This window comes from Pongo abelii, chromosome 18 (genome assembly GCF_028885655.2).
Source record: "Pongo abelii isolate AG06213 chromosome 18, NHGRI_mPonAbe1-v2.0_pri, whole genome shotgun sequence".
NCBI classification, from domain to species: domain Eukaryota; kingdom Metazoa; phylum Chordata; class Mammalia; order Primates; family Hominidae; genus Pongo; species Pongo abelii.
In genome coordinates, this window is record NC_072003.2 from 60,820,849 (window position 1) to 60,848,371 (window position 27,523).

The following is a 27,523-nucleotide window of genomic DNA, read 5'->3' on the forward strand; positions in this document are numbered from 1 at the left end:
GTTTATATTTTAGTGTAAATATCATGAAAAGCCATTGGATGACTTTTAGCATAATTCAGAATCTAAAATAATTTACTTGCACAAGTCATAGTCATTTTTTATATTTGCTCTCTGATACTTGTCTTGCACTTTGTGTCTGTGGTGTTGGGAGAGGGTTCCTTGAGAACTACATTTTCTAGATTCCCTTGTCAATTGATTTCCAATGAGTTCTGCACAGTGGAAGGCACTGGCAGGAGTTTGGAGTGTCAGGCAAGGCGAAAAGCCTGCATAGCTCCTCTCTTCCTCTATACTGAGTAGAATATCCTTCAGAGGTGGCTGCAATCCTTCAGTTGCCTACAGACCAGCCCCTTTATCCATTGTCCCATTGATGCCAAATGTCTTCTGCTACTCAACTCTGGTCACTTCACCTTTTCTTTTTGTCCCCACAAGCTGTAAAGATAATAGTGGCTTCCTGTTGGTATTAATCTCTTGGTTGTCTCATTGATTCATTTTATCCTTTCCACCTTTCTAATTCCTTTGTAGAGATGATTGAATATTAAATACTCTCTGTTGATCTAGTATAGATTATCTTTCCTTACTCTTTCATTGCTCATGGTCAAGGCAAGTAAGCATGAAGATAGTAAAAACTTATTTTCTTTAGAATCTACAGCATACTTTTAGAGTGTTTGCTCTTAATTTAGTATTAACTTGGTGACAGCAGTGTTTACAAATTGTTGGTTTTCTCATTTATTTCCTCAACCAGAGTTTTAGGTCTCCATAAGCATACTTTTAAGTATCTATCTCTGTGTCCCTAGAACCTAACTAAGTGTCATTCAACAATCAGATATTGATAATTGAATGACTTGCCATATCATGACACCCAAGAATTTCCAATTATTAGACCAGATGTCTAGTATGGCCATCTACTTTTGAAACTGTTCCTGATAATATGAAGCCCTTGCCAAATGTCTGTCTCTATCAGACAAAGACACAGAAGTTCTCTTCCTCAACCCCAATGGGAAGTCTGATTACTTGCTACTTTGAACAAAGTCCTGAGTCCAGAGACTCAACTGTTGTGTGTCATTTAATATATTAAACTCCTCCATTCCCCATTGTTGCAAATCACACACCTATTGAATACAAGAATACAAGGAAGTACCAAATATTAATACTTCTGTTGATGAATTAAATGTGTCCCTTCGAAATCCATATGTTGAAGTCCTAAATGCCAGTGCGATGGTATTAGGAGATGGAGCCTTTGGGAGATAATTAGGCTCAGATGAGACGATGAAGGTGAAGCCCCCATGATGAGATTAGTACTCTTAAAAGAAGATGGAGAAATACCAGAGCTTCCTTTCTCCCATGTGAGGATCCAGCGAGAACTTGGCCATCTATAAGCCAAGAAGCTGACTCTAACAAAGAACTGAATCTACCAATATCTTAGTTTTGAATGATCCAACATCCAGAACTGTGAGAAATAAATGTCTGTCGTTTAAGTGACCCAATGTATGGTATTTTTGTTATAGCATCCCCAAACTGAGATTCCCTAAAATTTGATTTGGACACAGTGCTATACCTTAAAATATTTTGGTTAAGCTTAAATTGTTGGAACGAATATCACAATGATCAACAGTGCAGATAGATCTGAACTGGCAATGCTAAAAGAGGTAGGTGCTTCTACGGTTCATGGAGAGTGTTTTAAGCATCTGTGATGATAATAACACTATTTTTAACATCTGCTACCAGTTAGGAAAAATATTTTATAACTACTACCCTTAAAAAACATGTTACATGCTAAAGATAATGTTAATAGTTATGTGTCTATTAGATATTCAGCCCACAATACTTTATAAACTTGCTAGTTTCATGAGATAATTATTGAAAGTTAACTATAATAGAAAATTGTTTTACAGCAAGTTATAGATGGTTTAGAGAGACTTATTTCCAACATGTTCTGGCTTTCATTTTTTGGATACTTTGTATAGTTTATTTGTATCAAACTTGGATCTAGTTTATCCAAACATTGTTTCAAGCTGTGTATAAATATTTTATATCAATATTCTAAAACAACATAGACGGTGCTTGTATAAATTTTTTAAAGAAATTTTTGTTCATAAAACAAGCTCAAGCGCAGATTTTTCCTTCTGAAATAGAGATAATTTCTTCCTGAAGACAGGACTCAATTGAGAGAGAGAGAGAGAAAAAGAGGCAGAGAGAGACAGAGGTGGAGAGAAAGGGAGATAATATATTCATCAATTTATTATGGTTAATATTACATTAAATTTATCCAATATATATTTATAATTATTAATATGCAATATGGATGATAGAGTCAACACAAACAAAATAAATCCATGTGCATATTTTGATAGAGGATAGCCTTAGGGAAACATTCTTATACTTGTAGGAGTAGCTGATAGATACTGCGAAATGACACCACATTGAACCAATTTAGTAATGATTTCTCTCTTTTTGTCTTTGTCTTTCTCTGCTTCTGTGTTTGTCCCTCTCTATTCTTCCAAAACTTCTGCAATACTTGTTTCACCTAAAAAGTAAAAATAGACTATTAATTTCAACAATTATAGTTCCTCAACTCCTCCAACATAGTTAAGGCATTTCCAAATCACAGATCAAGACATGCTGTCTAATTAAATACTAATTGACTTTGACAACTCAAGTCAGCAAACACAGATGCCTTAAACTTGTGACTTATTATATTCAACAAAACAGTGATCACCATCTTTTAAACACATTAGTCACAGAGCTGTTTCCCTTTAATTGTGAAATATCAAGTCAACAGGAAGGGCTTATATTAAAATACCAGCATAGATTTTAAATCTTCTCAAGGAGATGAACACTCAAAGCCATTAAAGACAAAATACTCTATCAACTTGAATGACAATAATAGCTTGGCACATCCATTAGTACATTAATACTACATGAAGCCATTACATTGTTTCCATATATCTATTAATACTCTGTTTCCACATATCTATTAATATAATCAGTGATAATATGGAAAACATTCAATATTTTGAAACTTGCAAAAAGAAAATTTAAGAAAAGTGTTTTTGAGAATGAGCATGATATTTTCTCCATCTCTTCGTGTCCAATGGCAATAACAAGACATTGGCCAGGGACTACCATCCCAAAGATGCATATAATTATTGTTTGCACAGTCAATGAAATATCCTGAAAGTTGAGCTGATAAACATATTGTCCAGGATTAGGGTTGCAGTTTTCAGATTAATGTTTGGGTTGGGTTTCCTTGCCATCTTAATCTTTTTTTTTTTTTTTTTTTATGAGATGGAGTCTCATTCCGTCGCCCAGGCTGGAGTGCAGTGGCGCAATCTTGGCTCACTGCAAGCTCCACCTCCCGGGTACATGCCATTCTCCTGCCTCAGCCTCCCGAGTAGCTGGCACTACAGGTTCCCACCACCACGCCTGGCCAATATTTTGTATTTTTAGTAGAGACGGGGCTTCACCGTGTTAGCCAAGATGGTCTTGATCTCCTGAGCTCGTGATCCACCTGCCTCGGCCTCCCAAAGGGCTGGGATTACAGGCGTGAGCCACCACGCCCGGCCTAATCATTTATTTTCATTGTAACTTGAAACTCCTTGAACTTCTATTTCTTATAAAATAAGACAGATGATAACATCTGTCTCACTGAGTAATTATTACAATTAAAAACACCAATTTAGAGTTTAGCTCATTGCCTAGAACATTGGACGCTCCTTCTATATCAACTTTTTGTAGCATTATTACCTTTTAAGGTTCACACAATGATTTCCAATGGAATAGACTTACAATTCCATTTTGTAGAAAAAGAGAACTGAATTTGGCCCATGGATACACAGTCAATAGGTATTTGGGGCTGGATTTTAAAAAGAGCGATTATCTGGGATTTAACATATCGTCATAGTTAGCTACTTAGCACAGTGCCTGACAAAAACAGTAAAATAGCATCAATATTTTTATTGCTTCAATGTATGTCTTTATAGTAACTTCAAAAACAGTAAAATAGCATCAATATTTTTATTGCTTCAATGTGTGTCTTTTTCTCTCTTTGGACTCCTGCCTTTTATAACAGTGTGTCAGACCACGTGGGAAGGCAAAAGAAGAGTACAAAGGAGATGGAAACCCAGCAGACAAGGTATTTATACCAAGTGGCTGGGATCTGACAATAGTTTAATCTCTGATTTCAGTTTTATCAGAGATGTTAAAGCTGAAGAAGCTGTGCTGGATGTCAGATCAGTGAGGCGGGTCTGTTGCTCTAAACTTGTCTTATGATCATTTGCCTCATTGGTGGTTTGGTTTCATAAAGTGGAAAAATGTAGGACTTTCCCTCTGTGCTTGATTTTGGCCCTTGTTCTTGACTTTGACCCAGCTACTTACCACACTTCAGTTCTTGAAATTGTTTCAATCTGACACGAAGAGAGTTGAAGGGCAAAGTGAGATTCAAGACCTGTCAAAGTCAGTCCAACATAAAAGGGCATTTTGGCTTCTACTCCTCTAGTATTAGCCCACAACAGGTGTCCAATTTTGATTTTTCGATTTCCTACTCCAGAGCCGGTGCACAAAACTCAGATTTCCGTCTTCATTTTTACATGTTACTTGGTTTGACGACGAGTGTCTTGCAGCATTACACTCAACCAGAAATTGTTTATTTTTCTACATCCCTGCCAAAGGAAAACAAACAAACAAACAAAATAACCCTAAAGCACATCTGTATGTTTTTCTTTCCAAATTTGGAGAAGTTTAAAATAAATTATAAAGGAAACATAACTGGTTGTAGCAGATGGTGATATTCTATTTTATTAGATGCATTTTTTCCTCTTTTTCAAAGCTAGGTAGATAATGTAATTAAGCAGGCAATCTTAGATAATTCAAAGTGTCAATATAGTCAGATCAACTCCTCAGCAAATCAATGTGTGGCAACTGCTCTCTTCACTTATAAATTGTCCCCACACTTCATAAGGTACATCTTTGGCATAAAGCGTAAGGGGGTTTTGTGACATAGTTAGATATCAATGTGGCTTCCAGGTTTTTTTTTTCATAATTGCAATTTAAATGTATGGCTAGAAGCTGGCATTTTCTAGTTGTAAAGAGGCTGTCTGGTATCTTTCTGGCTTAGATGTGTGCATCTGACCCCTGCTCCCCGCCACTCTTGTTCAGAATCCTTATTCTTTCATATGTTACCCTCTGAGATAGCATGAGAAGAAAGTTCAGAAGAAAGGTCATATTCTGGGCGGACAGCTTGCACCTGCCTGAAAGGGAACTTTATTTGTTTCCGCTTTATGCTATTTTATTTGAAAAGAGGTGTTTAAGTGATATTTGCTTGCTTCTTGCTCTACTAGTGAGAAAAATTACAGACTGTAAACAGGTCAGTGGAAGCTCTCAAAGATTTTCTTCCTAAGAAATAGTTCCAAATTTTTTTATTTGAAAATAGTCCTCAAATTTTATTTTTCTTGATAAATAACAAGACTTTTTTTCTGTTGCGAACCATACCATATTGATGAAATTACTAAATCAGTATTTCAATGGGATTTTTAAATAAATTTATGAATACAAATAAGACCAACTAACACGTTAGAAAATGATAATTTAATACCTACTATTAAAGCAGACAAGCTGAAATATAAGTACTAATATATCATTGCTGATAATACATCTTTACACAACCTTTTCAGAGAGCAGTTGAGGAGTATTTGCCAAGTTTTAAATGCACACAACATTTATATTAGCAATACTGCAGAAACATGTCTATTTTATAGACATATTTGTTCATCTGTGACACTAAATATATATGAATACTTTTTGCAACATTGTTGTAATTTTATCTATTGATGAACATTTAGTTTGTTTTTAAGTTTTCTACTATTTAAACAAAATATGGTACATTAAACAATAGTGCACTAAATGGCCTATAAAAATAATATATATCTAGATGCACTGACAAATAAAGATGATTTCATACATATAAAACCTAAAAAAAAAAAACTTGTATAGAATGATGTCTAAAAAAGCACCCTGATAAATTAAATTATTTGGACTAAATGTCTGGTTCCATTTACTAGGTATCTTATCATGTACAAGTCATCCAATGTCTTTGAACCTCAGATTCTTCCTCTGTTTGTATAACTCTCAGAATAATCACAGTAGGTAGGTTTTATATAACTTAGAAGTTTTTTTTTGTTTTGTTTTTTGTTTTTTGAGGCAGTCTCTCTCTGTCGCCCAGGCTGGAGTGCAGTGGCGCTATCTCAGCTCACTGCAAGCTCCACCTCCTGGGCTCATGCCATTCTTCTGCCTCAGGCTCCCGAGTAGCTGAGACTACAGGTGCCCAACACCACGCCCGGAGAATTTTTTGTATTTTTAGTGGAGACGGGGTTTCACCGTGTTAGCCAGGATGGTCTCGATCTCCTGACCTCGTGATCTGCCCACCTCGGCCTCCCAAAGTGCTGGGATTACACGTGTGAGCCACCGCACCTGACCGTAACTTAGAAGATTTAATAGTGAAAAATAGGATGAGAATATGAAGGGTAATTGTCTTTCTTCTTATATAATAATTAAAATGTTAAAATTAAATATTTCTGAATTGCAAGATTATGTTTATAATATTCAAAACAAAATTTACAAAAGGTACATTACACAACAAACAATTATTATACAGTGATATTTAATTAATTAATTAATTAATTAATATATAAACCATATTTCTGATAGTTTGAAACACTATACACACTCCACATTCCAAGCACTGTGTTTAATGCTGAGGATACTAACTATAATGCTCTCACCAGATCCTTTTTTTTTCAATTAAGAACTTCTTGTTTGCTGGGCACAGTGGCTCATGTCTGTCATCCTAGAGCCTTGGGAAGCCAAGGCAGCCAGATCGCTTGAGGTCAGGAGTTCAAGGGCAGTCTGGCCAACATGGTAAAACTCCATCTCTACTAAAAATACAAAAATTAGCCAGGTGTGGTTGCAGGCACCTATAATCCCAGCCTGGGTGACAGAGCAAGATTTTTTCTAAAAATAAATAAATAAATAAATAAATAAAAGAAAAAAGAACTTATTGCATTTTTGTTGAATATACTGGGTTCCCACCCCATTCAATGGATAAGATAAGACTAGTACAGACTTTTTTCACAGATTTAGAACAATACATTAAAATTACAGATTTCAAATGTCAAGAAAAGTAAAAATTTAAAGAAGGGCATTAGACATTGTTATTTTAAACAATGACAAAAATGCCAACAATACTAATGATGATACAGTGTTTATGACTAGGAAACTTTTCAATAAATGTTAGCTGAGTGACTTCACTCATTTAGCCTTTACAACAATAACTTAGGAGCAGCTGTTGCTATTCCCATTTTATGCATATGAAATCTGGGGTGAGGAGATATTAAGTCACACAAATATAAGTAGCCACATGCGGAGATACTAAATTCAGATCTTCCCCACTTTAACTGCTATATTGTAGAGCCTCACAGCAGTTTTCTTACCCTAATAGCTTATTGTATTTAAATGACTGTATGTATTATTTCAGAGTTATATTTGTACATAGACCCATATGTTAGAACATTTTATTCCTAAGGAAGTATCATAACATAACTTTGTATCTCAATTTGACCTATAAACCAATACTAAAATCATATTCATGTAACCAACTATAAGAATATTAATAATAACAAATAATTAGTCTAGCATCAACAACAAATTTTACTTGCTAGAATATGCAAATATCAAAAAAAGAAAAAACTTTTATTATCCAGTTGGAAGTTTATAGCAGTAATTGAGCGACCTAATTTTAATTACATTGAAAGATTTTCATCTGCAACAAGTATCTGAAGACAATAAAGCAAATTATTCAGAAGCCTCAATGAAAAGGATGTGTTCCTTAACCACTAGGAAGGAAAAATAGTAAAAACACCATAGATTAGGAGGCACATTTTCTAGGACCTATATTTTACAGGCAGTTGGGTTTATAAATTACAAGAAATATCAGCAGAACAGTGCCTTCGTTAATAGAAGTGGAATATATAGATGATGATTTATTTATTAATTTATTTATTTATTAATTTATTAATCCATTTACTCATTCATGATTCATTTACTTATTCCGTATGTATTTAACATGTAATTGGTGCCTGGTTGGCACTGGGCTAATTGCTGCAGAAAGAGCAGGAAATTAAATTCATTCGCAGTTACACCATCATTAGACTGCAATCTCCCCAAGAAGGACTTTTGGATTTTGTATTTGTGTCAATGAGTTTGAGTCTATCAGGCATGGTGTTGATATAAAAAGATGGCACACTCAAATTAGATAACTTAAGAAGAACATAAGAAGAGGCTATTTTTAAAGGCTCCAAGTAGCATTTAAAAAAAAAAAAAGGGATGGTACCACACTTTAGAGCATGTAACATTGGAAAGATACTATCTCCTCTAGGCTTGATGGAGCGGGCAGAGGCAATAATTATCAGAATGCTGAGAGAAGCAGATTGGAGACGGTCATTCAAGTTATGGCCATCAGCAGAAGGAAATAGCCAAATTAAGGTATTATAGCAGAAAAGCCATCTGGGAAATAAATACAAAACTCCACTCTCCTATTACCCTCCATTTTCGTACGGAATTTGTTCCCACAGCTCCCATTGATCTAACTCAACCACAATCTAGAGCATGGGAGGACCCAGTGATGCACTGCACTGAAGTTAGCCTTCAGGGGCATACAACAAGGAAAAGAGGAGTGAAGAGTGTTTCTGGAACTGGAGAGCTGAATGGATGAGATCCAACACATGGAGCAAGACATGTAAATACATAAAATTTAATATTCCTTACATGCATTCAGGAAGACAACAATTTCCACCCCCACCCAGATCATCCACACTCGATTTTCAGGGTTACACATAACAAGCTAGAGTAATACAAATGAAAAAAAAGTGTTGTTCTTATCTTTGAGTTGTATTGTTAGTGACCTTTCTCAGCACAACTGTGATTATGACCCCGATTAGAAAGATCCAGATTTGTTTTGTTGAAGTTTCAACAAGTATCTTATCAATTCTTTCTTTTTTTGATCAAATAGTTAAAAAACTTCTATTTTAAGTTCAGGGGTACATGTGCAAGTTTGTTACATAAGTAAACGTGTCATGGGGGTTTGTTGTACAGATTATTTAATCACCCAGGTATTAAGCCTAGTACTGATTTATTATTTTTCCTGATTCACTCCCTTCTCCAAACCTTCATGCTCTGATAGGCCCCAGCATGTGTTGTTTCCCTCTAAGTGTCCATGTGTCCCCAGCTTTGAGTTCCCACTTATTAGTGAGAACCTGCAGTATTTGCTTTTCTGTTCCAGGGTTAGTTTGTTAAGGATAATGGCCTGTAACTCCACCCATGTCCCTAAGAAGGACACGATCTCATTCTTTTTTATGGCTGCTTAGTATTCCTTGGTGCATATGTACCACATTTTCTTTATCAAGTCTATCACTGATAGGCATTATAAGAAGAATCAATTCTTTATTAACACATTCTGCCCATTCGACCAGTGTTGCACTTAGTGGAACTAAGATGAATCGAAAAAATAGAAGAAAAATTATTCTGATGTGGAAAGTGGAGGACCAAAATCTTGTTTCAAAGAGATGTAGTTCTGTTCACAATCAATCATTGATGGAGGCCATGGAGAGTGGCCCAAAGTATATGTCAAATTTCCCATGTCTTCGGAGAACATAAGGATCAGTTGAATATTAGATAGACAATTCCCATCCTCTTTACTTCTCATGATATATCTCAAATCTATGTTAAAAAGCAGAATGCTATATTCTTCTGCACTCTCATGTTTATCAGCATGTATGTGTGTGTACATAAGTGTGTACACACATGTGATTACTGAACATAACATTTGGCTTCTACTAGTAATAGTATAATGCTGGCATTACATGTAAAATAGTTGTTATAATGTTAAAATAACCCAGTCAGAAGGTATTTTAAAAATATTGTGAGATAAAATGGGTACAACACTTTATTGGGGACTGGTATATATCAATTATTTATTAAATATTAGATTCTAAATGTAATTTTTTAAAAATGAACTACAGCTAGCTTGTGCTATCTGTGAGTTCCACATCCATTGGATCAACCAAATGCAGACCAAAAACATTAAAAAAAAATAAAAATAGCTATAACAATAAAAATAATACAAAGAAAAATAAAGTATAAGAACTACTTACAAAGCATTTACATTCCATTAGGTATTTATAAATAATTTAGAGATGATTTAAAGTACTCAGGAAGATATGTATATATGATATGCAAATAATACGCCATTTTATATAAGGGACTTGAGGATCCATAGGTTTTGATATCTGCAGGAGTCCTGGATCCAATTTCTCGTGGATACCCAGGGTCAATTCTACTTATTCTCAGCTTCCTCATATAAACACCTCTCATCAAGCTTCATGCATTCTAAAACCTTCTAAGACCTAACATTACAAATTAATAACAGATGTCACGGCTATCTGTGAGTGTCTTTCATAGATATATTTGTGAGATTAGAAAGTACATTCATCTTATTTAAAGAGCAAAATTCTACTTTAATAAAAGGACAATTATGTATGACAATCAAATACATCATGACTATTCTGGTTAACCTCTTGAAAAGGAGGAGGGACTCCATCCAGGATGCATAGAACACATAAACCCCCGTGCCACATAAATGGTGACAGAGTCCAATATGGATATATGAAATGCCATTAAGACATTGTCTTTTACTGAAACAGATTCGAATTTAAATCCAACTTCATCCATCATTTGTATATAATCTTAGACAAGTCACTTAGCATTTCTGAGTTTGCTTCCTAATCTAAAACATGCGTATTTTTTGTATCACCATCTTGTGGAAACCTTAAACGGTTTAGCAATATTTTGCTAGTGTCTGTACTGTTTCTTAGATACATAATTATATAATCATCAGTATCATTTTCTGCTTTATTGTACTAATTAGCTACATAATAAAATATTAATATTATTTATGGAGCAAGCGCAGTACAAGATATGCTGGACTTCATTCAGTTACTTACTTTTCATATTGTTTTCTCTTCTGTAATGTGCTTACATGTCAGGACTGCATGAGGTAACTGCATACAGCTGAAGCCAAAATTTAAAATAAGGTTATGTTTATTGCAGCACTATTTACAATAGCAAAGACTTGGAACCAACCAAAAATACCCATCAGTGATAGACTGGATAAAGAAAAAGAAAATGTGGTACATATACACCATGGAATACTATCCAGCCTTTAAAAAAAGAATGTGTTTATGTCCTTTTGCAGAGACATGGATGAAGCTGGAAACCATCATCCTCAGCAAACTAACACAGGAACAGAAAAATAAACACTGCACGTTCTCACTCATAAGTGGGAGTTGAACAATGAGAACACATGGACACAGGGAGGGGAACATCACACACTGCGGTTTGTTGTGGGGTGGGGAGAAAGGGGAGGGAGAGCATTATGACAAATATCTAATGCATGTGGGGCTTAAAACCTAGATGACGGGGCCGGGTGCAGTGGCTCACGCCGGTAATCCGGGCACTTTGGGAGGCTGAGGTCAGGAGATCGAGACCATCCTAGCCAACATGGTGATACCCCGTCTCTACTAAAAATACAAAAATTAGCTGGGAGTGGTGGCAGATGCCTGTAATCCCAGCTACTCGGGAGGCTGAGGCAGGAGAATTGCTTGAACCAGGGAATCAGAGGTTGCAATGAGCTGAGATCGTGCCACTGCACTCTGTCGCCTGGCGACAGAGTGAGACTCCATCTCAAAAAACAAACAAACAAAAAAAACAAAAACGAAAAACAACAACAACAGCAAAAACCCTAGATGATGGGTTGATAGGTGCAGCAAACCACCATGGCACATGTATACCTGTGTAACAAACCTGCACGTTCAGCACATGTATCACAGAACTTAAAGTACAATAAAATAAAATAAGAAAGATAAAATAAGGTTATCTGATGTGATTCGCAGTGTTATAACAACTTGATCTTATTGTTCTGCCTAACCAAGTGTGCTTGATTCATCATACAGAACGCATCACAGATAACAGTCTCTACTAGAACCAAGTGCTGATTGCAGGTGTAGTGTCTAGTAACTGACACAGTACCATTCCAAGTTTACACTGGAACATGATGTAGGTCAAGAAAATCTAACTTTCTCATTCTCTCTCTCTCTCTCTCATTGTTTCTGCTTTACTAAGAGAGGTTTTATCTCACTCATTGCACCTGCTTTCTCACAACCCTTTTTTAACATATGTATTAATAACACCAATTGATGCAATCTGGTTTCGTCCAATAAAACAATCTTCCTAACGGTGGTCTGTTCATACTGATTACTCAAGCTCCAATTCCCATAGGTGGATGTGAATGGTCAGATGGAATCTGCACACACAGTAAGGTGTGCCACAGAGAGGGACCCGTAACATAGATAATCCTCCACATTTTTCCTTAAAAGAAAGAAAACAACTGTATTGTTGAATAAGTGTTTAACTAGAATATGCTGTGCATCCCAGCAAACTACTAAAAGACTGCCTAGACTGAAAGAAATCCCACCCTTTTATGTACCCAAGCAGACACAATTCATTGCTTACTTGTTCTCAAGGTAAACAATACCTAGTCTTCAAACAAGAGCTTGACAGCACTGATTGTTGCATATAGTTCATCCTAAATTCACTTAGTAATTAGGGTGACTATCTGTGTTAACTAATTAGGTTTACCCAAAGAAAAAATAAACTTCCCATATAAGAGATGATTTTACAACTGGGAGGGAAGGGACCACGAAAGTTAGGTTCCTACTCTACCACAGAAATTAGGAGATAAAAACACTATCTTTCTTGATGATTACATTTTTTAAAACTGCTTTCCAGATCCTTGAGAAAAATATTCCTAGATCATAAAGTTGGCAAGAGGTGTATTTACCTTTAAAAAGATTTATGTACATTTCAAAGAGACAAAGAAGAAACTTACACATTTTCCTAAGTAAATACTCATAAGAAAAGAGAGGGAGGGAGTGTATTCCTTTCATTTTAACCAAGAAAATTATTCTTTTTAAATAAATTTGTATTTGCACTTCTAATACACATATGCATGCACACACACAATTATAATTTTTATTCTGAATACACACACTCATGCACATATAATACACACACGCATACACATAATTATGATTTTTATACTGAATAATTTGAAAGTTGCAGACATCTATGATGTACTTACTAATTTGTTTAATTTTAGAATATACATAAAGTAGTGTCAGAATTGGTACCTTATTCCCTTTGAGCTGCTATAACAACATGCCATAGATTGGGTAATTTATAAATAACAGGATTTATTTATCACAGTTCCAGAGGCTGGGAAGTCCAAGATCCAGGTGCTGGCAGATTCTGTGTCTGGTGAAAGCTCTGTCTTTGCTGTACAGATGGTGCCTCTTGCGGCATTCTCACATGGTGGAAGGGCAGGCAGGCAATAGGGATAAATGCTGCATCCTCACTTAGCAGAAGATGTGAGTGTAAGAGCCAGGCAGCTCTCTGAACCCTCTTCTACAAGGACATTAATTCCGCTTGTGACAGCAGAGTGTTCATGACTTACAGACTTCCCTAAGGGCCCCACCTCTTAATATCGCCACAATGGAGATTAGGTTTCAACATGAATTTTTGCAGGGACACAATCATTCAAACCATGGCAGTAACCTATACCACTCTGAAAAGCAAACCCATGAAGTAGAGTTCAATCTTTGTTTACATTTCTGTAAATATTATGTTCAAAAGTTACTTTTTGTCTTTCTTCAACAAGGTTGTTTGTCATTCAGTTGAAACATGATTTGATTCTTTCATAATGGATTTAGGGTGTTTACCCAGTGTAATTATTTTTTTCAAGAAACCGCTATTGTTGAGTGTGAAAAACATTAATATGCTTCCAAAAGTTATATTCAGAGAAGTATCATTCACTTTCCCACAGTTCATATATTTTTGTATTGTTGGATGTTACCTTTAAAGTCAATTTTTTCCACATTTAATAAACATATAAAGCATGTTAACTGTATAGAATAAGACTAGGTCCCTTGTAGAATCTCATAGTATATTTCTCCAATATATTTTATCATTTTCAGAATTTCCAACTGTGTAAACTATCCTGAGAAGTGGCCTGAGTGAAAGAACCATCAAGACCTTGTAATTTTGACGTTTGCAGAAAGATGTGTGGGAGTACAAGAGGTTCATGGTGGGGGGCCTCCCAGTATCTTCTGTAAAAACTGTGTGGCTCTTCCTGTGGCTTGATTAGGTCCTTCTCCCTTGTTCTACTTCTTCCATCCAAACACTTAATATTTTGCATTATAATAATTGATTTTCTTATTGGTCTCTCTTTCCTTAAGGGAAGAAACTACATCTTACTGAACTGCTATAAGAGCCTGGTGTTCTCTGGATGCTTGGGGACACAGAGATGAATGGATGCAGGTGAGTAAACGTAATGACATGGTGAAAAGTTGAGGAAAGGCAATCTGTACATTAATCATCTGGGTTTTATTATCTTTCATTCCAGATGCTTAGTACAAAGCTGTACTTGTTAAAATGCAAATTATTACCCCCTTCTCTTACAGGGATTTAGGGATAGGGAGTTATACTCTACTTATTACCTATTAATTGAAGAGAATTTGAAGCAAGTACTGCAGAAACCATATGGAGAAGATTGATTTTGACCTAGACAAGTGGATTTTCCATGCCTTAAGCTACACATTATAATAAGAAAAGGAAAATCTGGAAAGTAAACACAGGACTTATAGAGGCTGCTCTTGTGGAATGATATTATGGGTATCATCAGTGTGATCATTACTACCTGAAAGAACAGGTCCAAACAATTTTCCATTTACTGCATCAAAAAAAGGGGCTCGGCAAGGTGGCTCACGCCTATAATCCCAGCACTTTGGGAGGTCAAGGTGGGCAGATCAACTGAGGTCAAGAGTTGGAGACCATCCTGGCCAACATAGCGAAACTCCGTCTCTACTAAAAATACAAAAATTAGATGGGCGTGATAGCGTGCACCTGTATTTCCCAGCTACCTGGGAGGCTGAAGCAGGATAATTGCTTGAACCCGGGAGGTGGAGGTTGCAGTGAGCTGAGATCACACCACTGCACTCCAGCCTGAGCAACACAGAAAGAAAAGAAAAGAAAAAGAAAAGAAAAGAAAAGAAAGGAAAAGAAAAGAAAAGAGAAGAGGAGGGCAGTGGAAGGGAGGGGAGGGGAGACGGGAGGAGAGGAGAGGAGAGGAGAGGAGAGGAGAGGAGAGGAGAGAAAGACATGCAAGATAAGTTCCAAATGCTTAAGAATATAAAATATGCAGCCTTCACATTTAGCAGGCAGTGTTAACCTTACATAAAATACGGGTAACTATAGAAAGCCACTATTATGGTGGAGATTTTTGTCAAATGGGCCTATGTAATCTCAATGGTTTTTACTATGGAACATTGTAAGGGAAAGGTATTTGCCCTGTTTCCCCAACTTTAATGAATTACCTCTTCTCCATGCATATATATATATATATATATAGAGAGAGAGAGAGAGAGAGAGAGAGAGAAAGAGAGAGAGAGACTGCAAATCACAGTATCACCTGGTTTCCTGGTTGCAGATATAAATCAGTGACTTGGCTTGAATCAACACAGTACCCTCTCTTTCCACAACTATTAGTTTAAACATTACTACTCATCACAGTCATTTCAAAGTACTCAAGCTAGTAAATCGTGCATGGCAATTTTTGTGACTCACTTAAACCTGATACTACTTTTGTTATCTTTCAAAATGCATGAGTAAGTCCTGTTTGAGAGTAAAGTCTGCACAGAAGAAAGCAGCATCAGGAAACAGATGGAGGTGCAGAACTCTGAAAGTGGTATAGGAGAACTGGGATCCAGCTATGTCAGCAGTAAACTGTTTCTTAGCTGTTGTGTTGTATAAGCCAGTAAGTCTCTCACCCTCTCTTCCTTTCTATTTTATTCCTCCATAACTTTCTGTGATTAGTAAAGAACCTTCTCTGAATTCATTAGAGAAGAATATCTAACTTAAAGTGTCTTAAACAAAATGGGTCAAAACAAATATCTAAGAGTTGTTTTGCTAGTTTCCTCTTTTCTTTATCACTCTGTCTTCTTCCCTTAGATTTTACACTTATTGTGACTTATTGTGAAAATACGTACATTCATATATATATAATAAAAGTGAGACAAAAGGAATAAAATAAATTTAATGTTGGTTAGTACTTGGTTTATGAAAAGGAGAAAGTAATCATGAGAATACTAGTCTGAAGGACAAGAGACACAGGTTCTAATCCTACCTCTGCCTTTAATTTGTCTTGTGGTATTTAGTGAAAATAAAAAGCATTTAGTCAAATAAGTGGAAAACAAACCAAGTATTGGTTTTAAATTAAATTCTTGAATGTCTAAAAAGTGTACAAAAATAACAATGTGAGATTTTGGTCTATTTTAAAACATAAATTTCAAATATCTCTTAAAAATCATAGATGTAATGGGGAAATTTCTGACCAAGCCAAAGCATCCTCCTATTTTTGTTAATATGCATGGTCTTATTTGAACTCAGCCTGGTAACTTTGGTTTACTCATGGAAACAAAAGGGTTATGACTTGTGGGCTATATATGCCTTTGATTAATAATAAATTTGTAGTCAATTATTATTTAATAAACTCCATGGGTTTGGAAGACCACAGCCAGATAGTCCTGTGGTTCCTGACCTTTATTTCCCCAACAAGACCCTTTTTATTATTTTCTTCTCCCTTTTGAAATATTTTAAAATATCCTAGGAAAGAGTATGCGCTTTGGTGACATACTGATTGGGGTTTTGTTTCTATACTTAGAATTAACCATTTGGGTGTTTCTCTGAACTTTAGTTTTATCACCTTTAAAATGGGATTGCATGTACCTCCAGCACAGAATTACTATTAAGTACAAATCAGAATTTTGTTTGTCCTGTTGTTAATGTTTTATAAACATTAGTTTTCTATTCAGATTCACATTTTTAAAATCAGGTTTCTACCTTAACTATAATGTATTACAAATAATGTAAGACCACAGGTAGTCTATAGGATTAGAAGGAGAATTCTGCTTTATTAAAAATGGGTTAATAAAATCTTAGATTTAGTAATGTAACACTAATGGAATATGAAATGTATCTTATAAATTCTCTATAAGCCATATCTTTTACAAATATACTGAAAAAAAATCATGGATTCAGTAGTAGAAATACTCAATTGCCACAAAATGTCTGGAATAGAAAACTTTCTTTTTTTTTTTTTTAGACAGAGTTTCACTCTTGTCCCCCATGCTGGAGTGCAATGGTGCAATCTCAGCTCACTGCAACTTCCACCTCCTGGGTTCAAGCGATTCTCCTGCCTCAGCCTCCCGAGTAGCTAGGATTACAGGTGTGCCCCACCACGCTCAGCTAATTTTTTGTATTTTTAGTAGAGATGGGATTTCACCATGTTGGCCAGGCTGTTCCCCAACTCCTGACCTCAGGCGATCCACCTGCCTCGGCCTCCCAAAGTGCTGGATTACAGGAGTGAGCCACTGAACCGGGCCTGGAATAGAAAACTTTAATTTAACCTTCCTTAATGATGTGTTAACATTCAATGTCTAAGAAAGCAAACATTAACTGACCTAGTAAGATCTTTCATATGTATAGCAAAAATGATGCACAAAATGCAATAGATTACAAAAAGATATGCCAGGGAATCTCTTGCTTTCTATAAGGCCACCTATAGCAAAGTGAGATATTTTCAGAAACAGACAAGGAGACCAGAGATGTTTCTGAAGGAGAGGTCAGACTAATATTTTTTTAGGTTTAAACAAGATAAAAAAATATATCATTGCAACCCTAAACTGTCTTGACTTTCTTTGAACATGCAGAGCTTTCATGTGATTCAAAATTATCCACAAAACTTAAAAACTTTTGCAGAGAAATTTGGCAGCCACCAAAAATTCATGGAAGATAAATACCTTTATAAGGGCAGCATGTAAGTGTATATAGATGCTCAAGGTGGGCCCACATTTCCCAAATCCAATTTTTTTTCCTAAGGCTATTATGGAAATTGTGTTATTCATTCAGAATCTGAGGAAAATTATTGACACTTTCCCAAGAATAAGTGGCATAGGGACACATACACAAATTAGTATAGGGAGCATCAAAAACTCCTTGAAACTTACAATGTCCCTTAGATAAAGAACAACTGGTTTATTTATCAGCTAATACATGTTCATGATTGCATACATCTGTTAACACGTTTTTAGGTCAATAATTGTCCTGTCTAGCTAATATTTGTATTCCACAAAAGAGTCATAGGAGAAATAGAGGCAAATACTTGAAGATGTCTGTATTCAGTTGCATTACATACTCAGATAGCGCCCTCTCTGAAGTATATGAGACCCTGAGCACTGGACTCAATATGGGTTCTGGTTCAGCCTCAAGGCAATCCACCCATTATATTTTGAATTAATTAATCAGATTAATGGTGGTTTCACTGTTAAGCCTGGAGGCTCCCATGCAACAGAGGGGATTTTAAAATTTTTTCAAGAAATTACTTTAAAGCATGAAGACACAATGCTCCACATACAGGCCCTGCCTGTGGGCCCTAAGGCAACACTGTGTCCAATAGCTAGTGAATCTTTGAGGGAGAGATTTACATTAAATAATCAGCCAGAAGATTGGTACATGATATAATACACCAATTCCAAAACTTCCCCTTGTCGGCCAGGCGTGCTGGCTCATGCCTGTAATTCCAACATTTTGGGAGGCCAAGGTAGGAGGATCATTTGAGCCCAGGAGTTCCAGACCATTGTGGACAACATGGCAAAACCCTGTCTCTACTAAAAATACAAAAAAATTATTTGAGCTTGGTGGTGTGCACCTGCAGTCGCAGCTTCTCAGGAACAGTGAGGCTGAGGTTGGAGGATCGCTTGAGCACAGGAGGTTGAGGCTGTAATGAGCACTGATGGTTTCACTGCATTGGAGCCTGGGCAACAGAGCAAGATCCTGTCTCAAAAAAACATAAACCAAAAACAAACAAACAAACAAAACTTATCTATGTTAATAGAATTGCCAAACACACTGGAATGTTCAATTTCAACCCACCCTTTTGCTAAGGGCAATCTATGAAAAAACACTAAATTACTCAAATACAATAGCATTCAGATACCACAGGAAATGTACTGTACAATTTTAGAGCCTAGGTTCATTAAGCAATGTGTGACATCTATATATGATAGATCCACTTTAATCTTAGGATTTTTTTTAAAGAGGACTGAGATACATCAGTTGCTTTCCTCAGTAGAGCCAATGAACTCAAAAATGTGTCCATAGAAGATGGGCCACACAGTAAGTAAAATGAACGAGGGTAAAAGGGGAAGGATTTTGCTAGTATGGCTTTGTATGTTGTCACACATGCATTTTATTGCAAAGTCGGGAAGGGTCTGGCTCTTACTATTTCTATGAAATACTCTTGGTACTACAGAAGTAGGCACCAGGCACCAGGCACCAGGACATAGGAGATTTGCCAATGTCTGAAGACATTTTTGTTAGATACAGTTTGGAGGATGGTGCTACTGACATCCTGTATGTAGAGGCCAGGGATGCAGCTAAACTTACTATGATACACAGGATAGCCTCCCACAAAAAATAATCATCCAGCTCTAAATGTAATAGTGCTAACATTGTGAAACCCATCATATATAATATGTATAAATATATGATACGATATGATTTAATTTTCCAATATTGCGTGATTGTGTGGATGGAGGATCTCAGCATCTACACATGGTGTCTGTAAAGTGGGCATATTAAGTTACTCATATTGCACAGACATTTGAAAAAGAAAAAGCAGACCAAGATTCTCTGCCTGGTACGTGTTACTCCTCACATAGCTTTGAAATTTTAGCTTTTTCTATGTCTTATTTTTTGCATCATAAAGGAAGTTTTGCTAGTATAACTTTCATAGCTCTGGAGGTATCTCATTTTTATGCCCGCCAATACCACCAATCTCCCACCATCAAATTTTGAAACCTCCCCAACCCTGCCTACCTTCATGCATACACTTTGTTTTACTTTTGGACTAAGGATTTAGTTTCTATTGTAGAATGGGACCTTGCAGTCTCTTTTTGAATTGAATGCTGAAGAAATGTCATCTTTAATTAAAATGATAGTATCACCATTTAAAGGTTAAAATACATACAAAGACACGAGTAATAATCGTTCAGTTTTATATGGCTTAGCGGGCTGGCTATTGCAAGAATGCTTCTTAGGTGCCTGGTTTGCTTTGAGAAAAGAAAAGAAAGAGAGAGGATCTTGCTTTTCTAAAGATACGAATTCTAGATCTGATTGCTTCTGTGAAGAACATTTTAAAAGGATTAGGTAATTCTGGTTGGAAAAAAAGATATGAGTTCATGTTAAAAGTGTCACAGTTGACTGCAGTGTAAGTCCCATCAACTTTTCCTGAGCAAATCTGTGCGCGGCTTGCAAGCTGTTGAGGAACTCATATCTCTCATAACTCCAGCAAGAATAGGACACGTATGGCCTGGTGTGCATCCCACTCAGACTGGCTTGAAAGAGCTTGAACAAAATAAGAGGACTGGAAGAAAGAAGCCAAGTGATTCAAAGTGAGTCTGATTTCTCTAATCTTTGTTATCAGCTAATGATTTGCTTCCTAGTTTATCAAGAAAACACAAAATGGCTTCCACATGGAGAAACTGTCATGTTTACACATTTCAATGCGTGGATTTCCATGTAGGTCTGCATTCTCTCTGGTTAACTCAAACTGTTTTGCTTCTTATAAAAGCCAATCCTCTCACTAATGTACAAGTTCCAAGAAGGTAGAGACTCCAAAGTCTGTGTTATTTGTCGTTGCATCCTTTATACCTAGAAGATCACTTAGCACATAACTGGCTGACAAAAATTATGTTTTGAATTAGTTAATCAATACAGTGGTTTCAAAAGTAAAAGGAAAACAGAGGGTGGTTGACAGGTTGCTCCTGGGATCTTCTGTAGGGGGTGCATTCCAGTGCTACCATCAAAAATCTGTTCTTCAGCATAGTAGGACTAGAAATAGTTTAACAGCCAATCTTCAAAATTTGCAATTATCAAACCCAAATAAACAAATTTATTTTCTGGTACAAGTTTGTCAATATGAAACTAGTTAAATATCTTATTCTGTAGCAAGATTTTCAATAGTTTCTTTATATTATATTTTGGAAGAAACTTTTAAGATAGGAAATGCTTCTAATATGTTACAAATTGGAAATAAAAGCAAGAAGTTATAAGTCTATGTGAGCACAAATAATATAAACCAACAATTTGTATTGCTTATCTCTGGATAGCATGACGATATATTTTTTGCTTTTCTGTGACTTTCTATACTTTCAAGTTTCTGTCTCTCACTCTCACTCTCTCTTACCCTCATTATGTCTCCCTTTCTTGGTGAATATGTGTATAAACAATAGTTATAACATGTTTTAAAATTTCTTTATAGAGTATATGAATATATGTATATGCAAACATGTATTAAACCAAATATGTATTTTATAATCTGTTTGGTACTTATGTTTCTAATTAAAATGCTAATTGCTATTTTCCTGGTCATTATAATCATCTATATCTGGTGTGCGTGTGTGTGTTTGTAGATAGAGTAGGGTTGTAAATAGTCACTAGAGAATAGCTCAGAACAAAGGGCATTATCTCAGAGATGTCACCATTTGGTGTTGCTATAGATATGTGAGCATTTTCATCTTCATGTTGGTCAAGCAGGTAGGTATATTTGAGCCCATATCCAGGTGTTCTCTCCATAGATAATGGTGGAAACACTGATATCTATCTACTATAGAATCTCCGTTACTAACCACCATGTATCTCTTCCTCCATTTATTTATACCATATCTCTTGAGAGAGAATCTGGAAAAATGGATTGTTTGAGCTGTCACAGTGCTTAGATATTTTTGAATATTTTATAAACCTGAATGAGACAGAGGTATGATAGACCTGCCCACGTTTTAATTTACATAATGGATCAAGTTGCTTCCAGAGACTGAACTCATTATTCTAAGCAAAGAAACAAACAACCCCATTAAAAACTGGGCAAAGAACATGAACAGACATTTCTCAAAAGACGAAATACAAGTAGCAAACAAACACATGAAAAGATGTTCATCAATATTCATCAGAAATGCAAATTAAAACTGTAATGAAATATCATCTCACACCACTTAGAATGGCTATTACTAAAAAGTCAAAAAACAACAGATGTTGGCATGGATGTGGAAAAAAGGGAAAACTTGTTCATTGTTAGTGGGAATGTAAATTAGTTCAACCTCTATGGAAAACAGTATAGAGATTTCTTAAGTAAATAAAAAAACAAACATTCAACCCAGCAATCCCAAAGGAAAAGAAAGCATTATATAAAAAAGAAACCTGTACTTACATGTTTATCACAGCGTTATTTAGAATTGCAAAGACGTGGACCCAACCTGAGTGTCCATCAACAGTTGAATGGATAAAGAAAAGTGGTATATATACATTGTGAAATACTGTGCACCCAGAAAAAGAATGAAATCATCTTCTTTTCTGCAACTTCGATGGAGCTGGAGTCTCTTAACCTAAGGTAACTAACTCAGAAACAGGAAACCAAATACCACATGTTCTCACTTCTAAGTGCGAGCTAATAAATGGGTACACATGGACATAAAGATGGAAACAATAGACACTAGGGACATTCAAAGGGGGGACGGTAGAGGGTTCAAAAATTACCCACTGGGTACAATGTTCACTGTTTGAGTAAAGAGTACACTAGAAGCTCAATCCCCACCAGTATGCAATATAGCCAAGTCACAAACATGTACCCCTTGAATCCAAAATAATATAAATATTATAAATAGAAACCAAATAAGCCAAGGTTAACTTAAAATAGGTAGCCTTGGTTTTTAGATGCCACACTGCTCTCACACAGAACGAGTAATCATGTTGCTCTGGATATCAAGGCCTTAAGATGCTCTGTGACAAACTTGGGGAACCTCTTCTTTTACAATCTGTTAATGGGCTCTCAAAAGTATAACTTCTTAGACCTAACAGCTTAACTAAATCAAAGGTCTTTCAATTTTATCTATGAAGGTCTGCCACTCCCACAGATTTGTTCTTGAATCTAAGGGTGTCTTGACCACATGCAAGACCCCCAGTGCCTGTGAGAGAACTTCGGGTGGAAGCAGCAACAATGCCACAAGTGCAGATGCCCCAATAGAACTGTAAATAAGTCTGTTTGGTTATCTTTTGCTGTCATAAGTCTGTTTGGTTATCTTTTCCTGTCCATTGTTATAGTCAGATACAAGAGGGTAATGAAAAATAGAAGAGAAAAGTAAACAGAAAGCACATTGGAAAGTGCTCCTGGGATCTCCCAGAGTTACTTAGGAGCTTGGACACATTTATCTTGGGCCAACATTAAAAGGTAGGGCAAACATCAGCAAACCAAAATTTACCAAAGCTACAAGACCCTCAAGATAGCTATCACTTAACCACCTCAAGGTAGCTCTCACTTAATCCCAGGACTGCCATTGTTTTCCATTTGGTTTTGGTTTTACATTTGCCTTTCAGCTTCAGAAACAATAGAGAGTAGGCATAGAAATTACATTGTCTTCAATGGGGTTGAGGGAGTGAATATTCTTTCAGGGGGACGTGAGCACATTGAGAAAATGTGGCATATATATGCTGCAAAATACTATGCAGCCACAAAATGAATGAAATCAATTCCTTTTGCTGCAACTTCAATGGAGCTGGAGTCCAAGACTGCTACTCACAGAGCTCAGCATCTGTGGGATTTTTCATAACAGCATGGCCTGTGGCAATAGAACCCCCTATCTCTCAGTGCATAGATGCTAATGTAAAAATTTAAAATTTACATTGTCAATGCCACTATACAGAGAACCCCCTATCTTTACAGTTCTAATGGTTTCCATTTATTCACTTATATATCCATTTATCATCTTTACACCTCATAAAAAACATTAAAATAATAAAATAATTAAAATAATTAAAAATAAATAAATAAACTAATAATTAAAGTAATATAATTGCTAAATTTCTAATAAAAATTTTACTTGAAGAGGATATTATGAGGAAAAGGGAATGAGAAGATCCTAATGGGCACTTCCCTTTGGCAACGATGAAGCCAGTGGAACTATGAGGAGAACAGAAAGAGCTCACCTCCGTGCTGGTGAATGGCAGAAATACTGTTGACATTAGAGTCTCAATGGACAGTGTGTTTCTTTAAAGGAAATTTCTCATAGTTCACCTCATCTCATAGTTCACCGATGAGGTGAAACTTCTCCCAGCACATTTTGTTCAATTTCTTCTGGTCATGTTTTCTGCAAATCTCTATTTAAGGTGACATTTCTCCTCCCCAAACTTTTAGGAATGCCTGCTATCTATAGAATCAGGTTATGTATCTATGCTTATGATTACATCTCTTTTGTTAACAAAATTTTATATGAGGATAACTCATGGATGTTAAAGCCTTGCATACTTCCAATTCTTGCAGAAAATGGGAGGATTATAATTCACATACACCAAGTTGTTTTTAAAAAACGAAAGAGAGAAATAAAGAATGTTTTCAGTTACATTTTATTTTTCTGACACCAAAAGCCTTTATTTCCCTTTCTGCTGGGCTGCCACCTGTCCCCAGCAGATGCTTTTTTATTAATCCTTTAGCAGTGTCCATTGCCAACTCATTACCTGAATTCTCGGGGTTCTTAGCAAGAAAACTTCTCTTTCCTGAAGCCATTCTTCTCTCTCTCTCTCTGTCTGTCTCTCTATCTCTCTGTCTCTCCCTCTTCCTTTCTTTCTTTCTCTTTCTTTCTTTCTCTTTCTTTCTTTTTTCTTTCTTTCTCTTTCTTTCTTTCTTTCTTCCTTCCTTCCTTTCTTTCTTTCTTTCTTTCTTTCTTTCTTTCTTTCTCTTTCTTTCTTTCTTTCTTTTCTTTCTTGTTTTCTCTTTGCCATTTTAGTTCCCTGGTGTACTCATCTTTATTTTTCAGAGTACGTTGGTGGAAGGGAATGAAATTATTAAATCTTTGTTAATCTGTAAAATTGGCTTATGTTCTCTTCAGAAACACTGCCTCCTTCTCTGTGATTGGTTTCCTGACCCAGAGGAAAATAGTCTGACAAAGAAAGCTATAAGAAAACTAAACTGCTTTATAATTATGTCACATCAAGTTACTTATTTAAAATATAATGGCAGTTTCTCATCTATCTTCACTTCCTTCCAAATTACATCAGTTTCAAGAATATTCTCCAATCACTATCCCTTTTTTGTCTATCTTAGAAATTATACAGTGTGGACATGAGGGCAAGTGTTTCTGTATCCAGCTTATTAAAGATAACTCTCCTAATGTCCTCATGTCCCCATGAAGGAATATTCATTCATTCCCAACCCCATGGAAAACAGTGTGCTTTCTATGTGTATTATCTATTGTTTTTGAAGCTGAAAAGGCAAGAGATATAGTTAATTATCACCTCTTAATCCCTTTTATTTTATTTATTTTTCTTCTATTTTAGAGACAGGGTCTCTTTCTGTCACCCAGGCTGGAATGCAGTGGTGCAATCGCAGCTCACTGCACCTCAAACTCCTGGGCTCAAGCAATCCTCCCACCCCAGCCTCTGGAGCAGCTGATACCACAAGTGTGCCACCATTTCTAGCTAAGTTTTTGTTTTTTCCTTTTTTTGTAAAAATGAGGTCTTCCTATGTTGCCCAGGCTGGTCTTGAACTCTTGGCCTCAAGCAATCCTCCTGCCTCAGCCTCACAAAATGCTGGAATTATAGGTGTGAGTCACCAAGCCTAGCCTCTTAACCCCATTTGAGCTACGTTAGTATGTGATCTTGAGCTAATTAACTAACTTCTCTAAATTTTATATTTCTAATAGATAAAAGAGGGATACATAATACTACACCTCATATAAGAATGTCAAAGACTTAGATAGAAAACTTAAGTCAAAGACACCTGGTACGTCACTTGCTGTATAATGGGTAATTAATAAGCCTTAGATTCTCTTGCCTCATATTTCTTACACAGTCTTTTGATACCCTTCTATAAAGATCTACCCCACTGTTCAAGCCAACCCTCTGACTTTGTTTCAGTATGTTCTGGTTTCTTCTCAGGATTTACTAAAATAATGAATATAAATGATAATACCAAATCCTTACAATTCTTTTTTTCCTTGTCTTTTTTTTTTTTTTTTTTTTAGACAGGGTCTCACTCTGTCACCCAGGGAGTGCAGTGGCGCGATCTTGGCTCACTGCAACCTCTGCCTCTTGGGTTCAAGTGATCCTTATGCCTCAGCCTCCTGAGTTGCTGGGATTACAGGCGCGAGCCACCATGCCCAGCTAATTTTTGTATTTTTAGTAGAGACAGGGTTTCACCATGTTGGCCAGGCTGGATAATTCTTAATAATCAAATAGTTTTTATTATATTTATATTACATAGACACCCATGTCTCTCTATTTTCTTGGATAAGTCTCTTTTGAGGGAGAGAAAAAATGCCTCTTGAACCAATTGATTCATCAGCCAATGGAACATCCTGCGTCCCAGTTGGCAAAGTTTTGGCTCAGAGCATGCAGAAAATAGAGAATGGGTAGATCTGTGGCATGAAGACAGAAAAGGTGGATTATTGAAATCAAATTTTTCCATATTTTTCTTATCATTACAATATCTGCAGCTCCCTGGGAACATGCTCAAAGGCTTGATGTGAAATGAACAGATGTCCTGCCTTTTAATTTAATTTCTGCTTAATTTTATGCAAAGACTAACCGTTTTTCTTAAGTCACTTTTATTACAGTTCATACAAGAAAGAGTTCTTGCAAGTAATTACTTCATAAAACTTGAGGGAATAAATCACAGAACTTCAGGATTAATAGGGAATGCAGGCATGAATCTTCCTTACATGCCGGGAGAGAACCTCCTGAAATAATATGCTAAAATCATAGAATGCTAAAAGAAAGACCAGAGTAGAATGAAAAATCATCTTTTCCAAATGCTTAATTTTGTCTCCTGAAGAACCTAAGCCCCAAATAACTTAGATAAGTTACCCAGTTTCCACAGTTGATGTATGTCTTTAAACCTGGGCCAATACGTGCACTGGGTCCTCACAAACACTGCGGGGCAAATATCATTAAACTCTGGAAACCAAAGTTATGCAACTTGCCAGCAGACCTAAACAGTCATTGGCTACAACAAGACTAAAGATACAAACCTCATAGGTATTGATGGGGGTGCAGATGAATAAACAGTAAATGTACATGTACCTGGTTTTTTATTGGTGTTCAATATTGTATCAAGTATGTTGTAAGCATTATGTTAACCTCCGGAGGGCCATTTCTACTGCCGTCCTCTCAGAAGCATTAGAGTATTCTAAAATGACAGTTGAAAGGCAGGGAGGGTCAGTGTTGTTGGATCCAGGCACAGATATTGAGATTGACC

General features: G+C 36.2%; 1 long non-coding RNA gene across 1 annotated transcript; it reads right to left on the minus strand.

Annotated features, from left to right (window-relative positions):
• Nucleotides 1–2,369: 2,369 nt before the first annotated feature.
• On the minus strand, nucleotides 2,370–27,443 carry LOC129050962 (uncharacterized). Its single transcript, XR_008514902.1, has 3 exons — nucleotides 27,349–27,443; nucleotides 4,375–4,658; nucleotides 2,370–2,524 (listed from the first exon to the last, which is right to left on the minus strand). It is a non-coding gene; the product is annotated as an uncharacterized LOC129050962 (long non-coding RNA).
• Nucleotides 27,444–27,523: the final 80 nt, after the last annotated feature.